The sequence below is a fragment of the Callorhinus ursinus genome, unplaced genomic scaffold (assembly GCF_003265705.2).
Source record: "Callorhinus ursinus isolate GAN/ISIS: 27379988/994484 unplaced genomic scaffold, GSC_fseal_2.0 scaffold30, whole genome shotgun sequence".
Taxonomy (NCBI): domain Eukaryota; kingdom Metazoa; phylum Chordata; class Mammalia; order Carnivora; family Otariidae; genus Callorhinus; species Callorhinus ursinus.
Genome location: NW_027397092.1, coordinates 16,104,744 through 16,115,783, shown reverse-complemented (window position 1 = coordinate 16,115,783; position 11,040 = coordinate 16,104,744).

Genomic DNA, 11,040 nt, shown 5'->3' with positions numbered 1-11,040 from the left:
AAAAAGGGATTGATAAGATGTTGGTTGAAAAAGGGAAAAAAAATTCAAAAACAAAGTTAAAAAAATTAACTTTGAAAGACTAATGAATCATGGTTAGAAAGACATGAATTCTTTGTGCAGTATTCCCCTAGCGCTGGAGTTCTCCCGTTCTCATTGATTGTTAAACTTGGTCTTGGCTGGCTGTTCCTGTTGATCTTCTGGGGGAGGGGCCTGTTGCCATGGTTCCAAAATGTCTTTGCGGGAGGCGGAATTGCCCCACCCTTGCTGGGTCCAGGCTAAGTAATCTGCTTGGGTTTGCTCTCAGGAGCTTTTGTTCCCTGCAAGGTTTTGGTACAGCTTTGGAGGATGAGAGTGAAAATGGCGGCCTCCAATCTCCGCCCCAGAGGAGCCGAGAACTCGGGGCCCCACTCCTCAGTGTGCGCCCAGAGAAAAACAGTCAATCACTCTTGTCTCCCCAGTCTCTGGCCACACTCTGTGCTCACCCGGCCTGTGACCGAGCATTTCTATCTCTGGCACCCGACCCGTGTGGAGTCTCCAAACCCAGCAGATCCCTGCGGTGCGCTCTCCCGCTGCTCCTCTGGGGAGAGGAAGGGGAGTCTCCCCGGATCTGCCGCTTGTTGGGTCCCTGCTGGAGGAGCAGTGGCCCGACTGTGCTGCGGATCATGGTTTGTGGCAACCCTGAGCTGAGAGCCCGCGCCTTGGCTCCATCTCTGCAGCCGGCTTCCCCGCTCCAATACCTGGGAGCTCTGCCGCACTCAGGCACCTCTGGTCTTTCTGTGACCCCGAGGGTCCTGAGACCACACTGTCCTGCGAGGGTTCCACCCCCCGCTTAGCCACTGGAGTGACGTCCCTCAGCGGAGCCGACTTCTAAAAGTTCCGATTTTGTGCTCCACAGCTCTAACACTTGCCAGAAGTGGCCGACGGAGGCCCCCTCCCCCGCCATCTATCCTCCCGAATATCGCCTTGGATTCACTTCTCCGCACTTCCTACCTTCCAGAAAGTGGTCGCTTTTCTGTTCAGAGAGTTGTTGCTATTCTTTTCTTCGATCTCTCGTTGAGTTCGTAGGTGTTCAGAATGGTTTGATCCCTATGCAGCTGAATTCCTGAGACCGGACGAAATCCAGGTCTCCTACTCCTCCACCATCTTGCTCCGCCCCCGAGTCATGATCCTTTTAATTGGAGAAGTGTATTTCAAGCAAAGATATGGGAACTAAATGTGCTCATTACTGCTGAGTTGTCCTCACTCCTAGGGCTTTACATAGCTACTGCTAGAAAATAAATGTAGGTAGACTAATCCATGTAAACACACACATCTATATTCATTTGCATATTAAAATACATAAATGCATATTGATAACTCCAACTCTGTTCCAAACAACAGAGTTCATACTAGCTCTCCCCTTTGCTTTATCCCACCTTCTTTTTCCAACAGTAAAAAGCCTGACTTATTACCCACAATCTGTTGGTTTGTGCAACTCTGGTATACAAATAAAGTCGTTTCAGAGTTGCTAACCCAAACCCCTTTGAGAAACAAAGTTTACCAACCATATTCCAGTACAGTGCTTGTATACAGTTCTGTTTATCTTCAACATTACAGTATCCAGTCAAAACACTGTTTTCTAGACTTAGGTCTGCTCCTTTGTTCTCCATGTCTTTCAGTACAGTTATATTATTCATGTATAATACAGTTAATAAGGTAGCCATAATCATAAGTTTCACTAAGTTAGATTAATTTGTTGTAGTCTGAAGTTCACCTTTCTTCCCATATCCTGGTGGTTGTTTTTAAATTTTCATATAGTAAAACTTAACTCTTTGTAATGTGTAGTTCTGTGGTAGTTGATCAATGCATGGGGTCGTGTATCCAGAATTGTAGTTCCATAGAAGAGTTCCCTCACCCCCAACAATTCCCTGATCTTTCCCCTTTAGAGCTGGTCTTTCTTCCCAGCCTCAACCCTTGTCAGCAACCACTGGTCTGTTTCCATCCATGCAGCTTTGCCTTTTCCAGAGGTTTATATAAATGCAGTTATACAGAACGTCATTTATTGAGCCTGGCTTCTTTTGCTTGGCATAATGTATTGAATATTCATCTATGCTGTATCAGAAGTTTGTTCCTTTTGATTAATGCATAGTATTCCATTGTTTGGAAGTGCCTCCATTTGTATATTGATTCACTAGTTGGGTTGTTCCCAGTTTTTAGTGTTTATGAATAAAGCCATTATAAATATTTGCATGCTAGTTTTTGTGTAAACATAAATTTTCATCTCTTAGGTAAATAACAATAAGCAGGATTACTGGGTTGTATTATAAGTGTTGTATATTTATTTTAAAAAAATGCCCCTACTATTTCCCACAATGATTTTTTTTTCCTCACAATAATTTTGCACTCTCACAAGCAACATAAGAGAATTCTAGTCATTTCACATCCTTGCCAGTGCTTGGTATTGTCATTTTACTTTTTATTTCAGTCCTTATAGCTGTGAAGTGGTATCTCATCATCTCCATTTCCTTAATGATTAATGGTAGTATTTTTTCATGTGCTTATTTGCCTTCTGTTTTTTTTCTTTGGTGAAATATCTATTCAACTCTTCTGGCTTTTTTAAACATTAAGTTGTTTATTTTCTTACTGAGTTTTTAGATTTCTTTATGTATGCTGGATACAAGTTTTTTTTATCATAAATATTTTACAAGTAACTTCTCCCAGTATTTACTTTGTTTAGTTTACTATTTTTGTGTATCATGATTTTTGTGTTACATCTTTGCCTAATCAAGAAATCTTTGACTAATGAAAGGTCACAAAAATTTTCTCCTATATATCCTTCCCCAAATTTTATACTTTTAGTTTTACGTTTGTGTCTGTGATCCATTTTGAGCCAGTTTTGTGTGTCGTGTGAGATAAGGATTGAGGTTTGTTTGTTTGTTTATTTATGGATGACCAGTTGTTCCAGCACTATTTGGTTGTGTGGTTGTTTTTTTTTTTAAGATTCTATTTATTTGTCAGAGAGAGAGAGCGCACACGTGCGCACAGGCAGGGGTAGTGGCAGGCAGAGGGAGAAGCAGGTTCCCCATTGAACAAGGAGCCCGGAACTTGATCCCAGGACCCTGGGATCATGACATGAGCCGAAGGCAGATGCTTAATCCACTGAGCCACCCAGGCCTCTGATTCTAGCACTATTTGTTGAGCACAGTTTTCTTTCTCTATTAAATGCCTTTGAAACATTGTTGAAATACCCTGACCATAGATATATACATCTATTTCTGGTCTATATTCCTTTCCATTAATCTATGTGTTTATATTTCACTAATACCACAATATCATAACTACTGTAGCTTTATAGTTAGTCTTTGGAGTCCTCTAATGCAAGGACTGCAACCTTGTTCTGTTTTGTCAAAATTACTACAGCTAGTTTTTTTTTAGTTTTCCATGTAAAGTTTACAAACAGCTTATTGATTTCTACAAATAAAGATTATGAGATTTTTTTTGGTCTTAAAATATACATAACAATCTTTACCATTTTAAAAATGCACAATTGATTGTGCAATCACCACCATTATCCACTTCTAGAACATTTTCATCAACCCGAAAGGACACCCATTACTCATTAAACAGTCATTCCTCCTTTCCCCTTTCTTCAGCTCCTGGCAACCACTAATCTGCCTTCTGTCTCTATGGATTTGCCTATTCTAGAAAATTCATATAAATGGAATCATATGAGTAGCCTTTTGGGCCTGCCTTCTTTCACTTAGAAGAATGTTTTCAAAATTATCCATGTTGTGGGATGTATCACTACTTCCTTTCTTTTTATGGCTGAATAATAATTCATTGCATAATATAATGGGTTGAATAGTGCCCCCCCAAATTTATGACATCTTAATCCCCAGAACCTGTGAGTGTGACATTTTTTGGAAAAAGGGTTATCACAGATAAATTAAGTGTCTCAAGATGAGAACATCCTAGATTATCTTTTGGGTGCTAAATCCAGTGACAGGCGTCCTTATAAGAGACTGAAGAGGAGAAGACAGAGAGAAGGAGAAGGCCATGTGAAGACAGAGCCAGAGATGGGAGCACTGTAGTCAAGGTAGTCAAGGAATGCCTGGAGCCAATAGAAGCTGGAAGAGGCGAAGGATTCTCCCCTGGCGACTTTGGAGGGAGTGTAGCTTGCTAAGGCCTTAAATTTAGATTTCTGCCTCCTGTATTGTGAGAGAATAAATTTCTCTTGTTTACGCTACCCAGTTTGTGGTAATTGTTATGGTAGCCCTAGGAAACAAACACATATGTATATGTCACCTTTTATTTTTCTAATCATGAGTTGATGGATATCTGGATTGTTCATATTTTTTGGTTATTATAAATAGTGCTGTTACAAACATTCATGTACAAGTTTTTGTTTAAACATCTATTTTCAGGGGTGTCTGGGTGGCTCAGCCGGTTAAGTATCTGCCTTCTGCTCTCGTCATGATCCCAGGGTCCTGGGGTCGAGCCCCAAATCAGGCTCCCTGCTCAGCGGGGAGTCTGCTTCTCCCTTTCTCTTTCTCAAATAAATAAAAGTAAAATCTAAAAAACAACAACAAAAAAACCACCTGTTTTCAGTTCTTTGATTATATACCAAGGAGTAGAATTACCAAGTCATGTAATAATTCTATGTTTGACTTATTAAGGAACACCAAAGTATTTTTCACAGTTGCTGCCCATTTTACTTCTAATTTCTCCACATTCTCACCAACATTTGTTATTTTCCTCTTTCAACAAAATTACAGCATTCCTAGTGGCTGTGAAGTTATATCTCATTGTGGCTCTGATTTGTGTTTTGGTAATGAATAATGATGTTAAGCATCTTGTCATGTGTTTATTGGCTGTTGGTATGTCTTCTTTAGAGAATTGGGTGTTCAGGTCCTTTGCCTAATTTTAAATTGGGTTGTCTTTTGTTATTTTGGGTACTTGTTTTTTGTTACCATTGACTGGTAGGAGTTACTTATATATTCTGGATATTAGACCCAATATTTTCTTTGCTTTCTCCCACTCTGTGTTGTCTTTTTCTTTCTTGATGGCATCCTTTGAAGCACAAATGTTTTTAAATTTTAAAGAAATACAGTTTATCTGCTTTTTTCTTTAGTTTTCTTTAGTTGTGCATTAGGTATCATATTTCAGAAGCCATTGCTAAATCCAAAGCATGAAGACTTGCCTCAGTGTTTCCTTCTAAGAGTTTTATGGTTTTAGCTCTTATATTTAGGTCTTTGATCCATCTTGAGTTAATTTTATAATGTAAGGGGTCATCTTTATTTGTTTGCATGTAGATCTCTAGTCATCTTAGCACCATTTATTGAAGAGATTATCCTTTCTGTATTGAGTGGTCTTGACACTCTTGTAAAAAAATCAACTGACCATAGATGTATAGATTCATTTTTGGGCTCTCAGTTCTATTTTGCTGATCTATATGTCTGTCCTTATGCCAGTACTACACTACTTAATAATTGTAGCTTTATAGTAAGTTTTAAAATTGATAAATGTGAGTCCTCCAATTCTTTGAATATTGTTTTGGCTATTTGTGTTTCCTTGCAATACCATTTGAATTTTAGGATTAGCTGTTCCGTTGATACAAAACAAGCCATTAGGATTTTGATAGGGATTGCACTCAATCTGTTGCTATCTTTGGGAAGTATTGCTATCTTAACAATATTGTCTTATAGTCCATGAACATGAGATATCTTTCACCTTATTTAAGTCTTTAATTTCTTTTTTTTAAGTTTATTATTTTTAGTAAACTCTACACCCATCGTGGGGCCCAAACTCATGACCCCAAGATCGAGAGTCACATGCTCTTCTGATTGAGCCAGCCAGGTGCCCAAGTCTTTAATTTCTTTGAGCAATGTTTTATAGTTTTTAGTGCATAAGTCTTGCACCTCATTGGCTAAATTTATTTCTCAGTATTTTATTCTCTTGATGCTACTTTAAATGAAATTGTTTTCTTAATTTCCTTCTCAGATTTTCATTGCTAGTGTATAGAAATACAACTAATTGTGTGTGCTTGGATTTTGATTGGAATTATATTGAATCTATAATTGAGAGAAAATTCACATCTTAACAATATTGAGCCTTAAAATCCATGAACACTGTCTCCATTATTAGGTCTTCTTTGATATTATCAGATTTTTGTTGTTGTAGTTTTTAGCATACAGAACCTTCATATATTTTGTTACATTTATGCCTAAGTACTTCATGTTTTTGTGTTGTGAAAAGTGATACTTTTTTAATTTAAATTTTACTTGTTCATTGGTACTACATAGAAATACAATTGATTTTTTTTATTTTGACTTTTTGTCCTGTGACCTAGCATAACTATTAGTTCATCCTAGTAGCTTTGTTATAAATTCTTCAGAATTTTACATGTAGACTAGGATATCTGCAAATAGAGACAATTTTATTTATTTTTTGTTTCCAATCTATAGGTCTTTTATTTAATATTCTTACCCTACTGCACAGGCTTGGACCTACATTATGATGATGAATAGAAATGGTGAAGGGAAATCTCTTTGTCTCAATCTCAGTCTTAAGTAAAAACATTCAGTTTTTTACCATTAAGTATGATATAAGCTAAAGGTTTTATGCAGATCACTTTTGTCAGATTATGAATATTCCTTTCTCTTCCTCGTTTGCTGTATTTATCGTGAATGGAAGTTGAATTTTGTCAAATGCTGTTTATTTTTTTTTAAATATTTTATTTATTTGAGAGAGTGAGAATGAGAGAGCACATGAGAGGGAGGAGGGTCAGAGGGAGAAGCAGACTCCCTGCCAAGCAGGGAGCCCGATGCAGGACTCGATCCAGGGACTCCAGGATCATGACCTGAGCTGAAGGCAGTCACTTAACCAACTGAGCCACCCAGGTGCCCAAATGCTGTTTTTTGAATACTGATGTAATCAATCATATGGGATTTTTCTTTGGTCTGTTGATGTTATGAATTACATTAATTAAGTTTTAAATATTGAACTCACCTTTTATTCCTGGGATAAACCCCACTTAGTCATGATGTTATCCATTTGATATATTGATGGATTTGATTTGCTAATATTTTGTTATAGATTTTTGTGTCCATGTTCATGGAGAATGTTGGTCTATAGTTTTTTTTCCATGTAAGTTTTTTAATTGTTTGTGTTATTAGGGTAATGCTGACTTCATAAAATTTGTTAGAAAGTGTTTCTTTCTTTTCCATTTTGCAGAAGAGTTTGTTTAGAATTGCTAGTATTTCTTCCTTAAATGTTTGGTAGACTCCACAATGAACCCATTTGTGCCCAGTTTTCTTTGTTGGAATACACTTTGATTAGTGTAGGATTATTCTGGTTAATTATTTCTTCTTCTCCTCTCCCCTCACCTCTTTGGAAACCTAAGTCCATTGGATGTAAATAAGACATTGCTGTATTTAGGGATGTTCTGTGTTTCGTCTTAGAAGTTTTCATCAGTTGCTTCAACAAGCTTTTTAAGTAGTGAAAAGTTTCTGATGTTGAGACCTTTGGTCAAAGAGAAATTAAGGTAGCAGGGCCCTGACCCACTGGTTCTGTGACTTTGGTGACTGAGAAGAACTAAACTCCTCCGACTGTCATCTCTTATCCAATATTTAGCAGTGTCGGGGGTTAAACCATCCTTGCCTTCAAGTTTCTTCTCTCCAGTATTAGCAGGCCCAACTCAGTCTTCCATGATTTTATTTTATTTTATTTTATTTTTTTAAAGATTTTATTTATTTATTTGAGAGAGAGAGAATGAGAGATGGAGAGCACGAGAGGGAAGAGGGTCAGAGGGAGAAGCAGACTCCCTGCCTAGCAGGGAGCCCGATGCGGGACTCGATCCCGGGACTCCAGGATCATGACCTGAGCCGAAGGCAGTTGCTTAACCAACTGAGCCACCCAGGCGCCCCTCTTCCATGATTTTAAACAACATTGATACCATCTATATAAAACCATCTATGACATGCTTTTTGAGAAACCATGACAGGGGAAAATATTTGGGTATAGGCTGAAACACACTGTTCCCTCTAAATTAAGGACCTTTTTCATCCTAAAGCAGGTTTTAATTGCTTTTAAATAAAACTTTAAGTGATGCTGTATTATATAATAAAAATGTTTAAAATCCAGTAATTTAGAACAGTGAAAAGTGTCTTTTTGAGATTTAACTTATTTTTTACATTATCATAGGAAAAAAGATGATGTGCTGTTTACAGATTTAGTCCTTTGGCCAGACCATTATTAAGGGAAGAGTTATTTAATATAATGCTCTCTTAGTCCCTATTTTTTAAGTTGTGCCTAATGTGCAGGGCTCTTTCAGGAAAAGAGTGGTTTATTTTGTTTTGAATAGTTTTTTTTTTTAAGATTTTATTTATTTGACAGAGAGAATGAGAAAGCACAAGCAGGGTGAGTGAAAGAGGGAGAGGGAGAAGCAGGCTCCCCACTGAGTAGGGAGCCAGATGTGGGGCTTGATCCCAGGACCCTGGGATCATGATCTGAGCTGAAGGCAGGTGCTTACTCGACTGAGCCACCCAGGCACCCTATTTTGAATGGTCTTCTATTTAGTTCTTCTTGAATGAGCTTTTGGTGGTTTGTGTCTTCCAAGGAATTTTTCCATTTCCTCCAAGTTGAATTTATTAATGCCACAGTGGTCTGAAATGATAGGCCTTCTTTCATCCTTGATAAGGTAGCTTATGTCTTTCTTAAAAATAATATTTGGACTAGAAATTTGTGTTTTATTGATCTTTTCCATGAATTAACTTTTGGTTTCATGGATTTTTCTCTATTGTTTCTGTTTCTAGTTCCATTAATTTCTACACTTACCAATACTTTCCTTCTTTCGGTTTACTTTGCATTTAATTTTCTCTTCTTTTTCTATACTCTTAGGGTAGAAGGTTAGGATAGTGACTGTGTTTCTTCTAATATAAGCATTTAATGATATACATTTCCATGTAAGCCCTGTTTTGGCTGTATCATGCACACATTTTAATAAAACTTTTTATATTGGGATAATTTTGGATTTATAAAACAGTTGCAAAGATAGGACAGAGAGTTCACATATATATTTCACCCGGTTTCCCCTAATACTAACAACCTTACATACCATATTTTTCAAAACTAAGAAATTAATAGTGATTCATTGCTATCACCATAAGATTAAGACTTTATTCGGATTTCACCAGCTTTTCTACTAATGTCTTTTTCTGTTTGAAGACCCAATCCAGGACACCAGAGTACATTTAGTCATCATGTCTCATTCATTTATTCCTTTCTTGTTTTCTATGCTATTAATAATTTTAAAGAGTGCTAGTCAGATATTTTATAGAAGGGCCTTTAACTTAGGTTAAAACTTATGTTTTCTTATGATTAGAATGAAGGTATGGGTTTTGGAGAAGAATGTGCCCTTCTTGCATCATTTTAGATGTACATGATATCAACGTGACTTATTACTGGTGATGGAAACTTTGATCGCTTGGTCAAGGTCATCACATACATTTGATGTATCTTTTCATTTAAATACAATTCAAAATATTTTCTGATTTCCTTTATGACTTCCACTGTGACTCATGAGTTATTTAGAACCATGTTGCTTAACTGCCAAATGTTTGGGGATTTTCCAGATAATCTTTCTGTTTTTTCTTCTAATTTTATTCTGTTGTCAGAGAATATACTTATATACTTTGCATGATTTTGGTTTTAAATTTGTTGAGGATTGTTTTATGGCAAAGAATAGGGCATACCTGGTAAATGTTTCATGTGCACTTGAAAAAAATGTGTATTTTGTTGTTGGGTTGAGCAGACTGTAGATGTGAAGTCTGTTGGTAGTGTTTAAGTTTTCTGTATCCTTACTTATTTTCTGTTTGTTCTATCTCTTACTGAAGAGAGTTGAAATCTAACTATAATTGTGGATCTGTGAATTCTACTCAGTTCTGTTAGTTTTTGCTTCATGTGTTTTGAAACTCTTTGTTAGGTGTGTGCACAATTAGGATTGTTATGTCCTCTTGGTTAATTTACCCCTTTTTTATCATGTCTTTCTTATTTCTTGTTCTGAAGTCTATTTTATTAATAGATATTAATATTATTAATGCCACAGTGATATTAATATGGCCACTCTAGCTTTCTTTTGCTTTGTGTTTTAATTGTATATAATTTTCCATCATTTTACTTTTAAATTAATAGACTTAATTTTTAGAGTTTTATTAGGTTTAAAGAAAAACTGTGTAGACAGTATAGAGTTTTGGGGCACCTGGCTGGTTCATTTGGAAGAACATGCAACTCTTGATCTCAGGGTTGTGAGTTTGAGCTTCATATGGAGTATAGAGATACTTAAATAAATAAAACTTAAAAAAAAAAGAAAGTACAGAGTTTTCCCATTTTCCTTTTTTCCTACCCCATACAGTTTCTACTATTATTAACATCTTGCATTAATGTGATATATTTATTGTAGTTCATGAGCAAATATTGATTATATTATTATTAACTAATATCCATAGTTTACAATAGAGTTTGCTCTTTGTCTTACACAGTTCTTTGGATTTTGACAAATATATAATGACATGTATCCACCTACACTGTATCATGCTGAATAGTTTCACAGCCCTAAAAATGCCTTGTACCTCACCTATCCATTCATTCATCCTCTCTCCTTGAACTCCTGGCCACCATTTATACTATCTCCATAGTTTTGCCATTTCCAGAATGTCGTGTAGTTGGAGTCATACAGTATGTAGCCTTTTCAGATCGGCCTCTTTCCTATAGCAATGTACATTTAAGATTCTTCTGTGTCTTTTCATGGCTTGATAGATAATTTCTTTATTTTGATGAATAATATTATATGGAAGTACATTGGTTGTTTATACATTCACCTCCTGAAGGACATCTTGGGTGTTTCTAGGTTTTGGCAATTACGAGTAAAACTGCTATAAACATCTGTGTACAGGTTTTTGTGTGGACATAAGTTTTCAGCTCATTTGGGTAAATGCTAAGGAACACAATTATAGATCATATGGTAAAACTATGTAAGAAACTTTGTAAGGACTGCCAAACTAT